The sequence below is a fragment of the Lipotes vexillifer genome, unplaced genomic scaffold (assembly GCF_000442215.2).
Source record: "Lipotes vexillifer unplaced genomic scaffold, Lipotes_vexillifer_v1.1 scaffold395, whole genome shotgun sequence".
Classification (NCBI taxonomy): domain Eukaryota; kingdom Metazoa; phylum Chordata; class Mammalia; order Artiodactyla; family Lipotidae; genus Lipotes; species Lipotes vexillifer.
In genome coordinates, this window is record NW_006797390.1 from 5,448,598 (window position 1) to 5,449,515 (window position 918).

The 918-nt window shown below is 52.2% G+C and overlaps 1 protein-coding gene across 1 annotated transcript in view; it reads right to left on the reverse strand.

Annotated features, from left to right (window-relative positions):
* CCND2 (cyclin D2) overlaps window positions 1-918 on the reverse strand; it is a 22,945-nt gene that overhangs the window by 16,640 nt on the left and 5,387 nt on the right. The gene's annotated exons all lie outside the window — the stretch shown is intronic.

The following is a 918-nucleotide window of genomic DNA, read 5'->3' on the forward strand; positions in this document are numbered from 1 at the left end:
TTTCCCTAACACTTCGGATTGTGAAAATATGAACTCCTGACGCTCTACCCTGGCCAACGATGGGTCCGGAGTTTCTCCCATGGCCACTACCGTTAGGGGGGTGGGGGAAAAAAGATGGGGGGGAAGATGGCGGAAACTGGCCAAAGTTCAGTGTGATGAGACTGTATCAAACCACTGCCTTTAGTTTATCAGTTAGCTGCAAAGCAAAGGGGCCAACGAGGACTACGTATCCATTGCGGGATCAATGGGGTGGGTGTAGAGCTCTTAACATGAAAAGGCGGTGGCAGTGTTAAAGGCTGCAATCAAAACCCCAACACGTGGAGGGAGGGCAGCAGAGCCCAGGCTCAGGAAGCAGTCCTTGCTGAAAACCCCACATGTTCACCCAAACCCTGCAGAAGGAGCTGCCGGAAGGCAGTAAATGCCCTACAGCCAAAAGAATTCCTCTGGCCTCCCTGACCACTTATCAGGGCAGGCGGTATTTATCTTGACAGCGTTCCTCGGACCTATATTTGCATCCCGCCCCCCTCCAAATTTCCTCTTGGGCTTATCTCCAAGCCATCCTTTTCCTCCAAAGATGAAACATTGAAACACGACCAGAGGGCAGTATATATAATCTTCAAAGAGCTCTTTAGACACCATAAAGAATATTTTAACAGGCGCTATTTTTTTTTCCCCCTCACCACACCTGCCCTCATAAACCATTTATGAGTTTGGCAGAGACAGAAAATATACCAGCTGAGATAAAGGAAGGAAGGAACAGCCCAGGAATGAAACCTTGGACTCTAGATTACTTGGGACCCCCCTCCCCTCGACCCCCCAATCCCTCGAAGTTAGGGCTGCGGTCCTCCTCCCCTTGAATCCCCCCCCCCCCCCAAAGCCCTCCCCACCACCCGGCCCCCCCTGGGCTCCCGCACACCC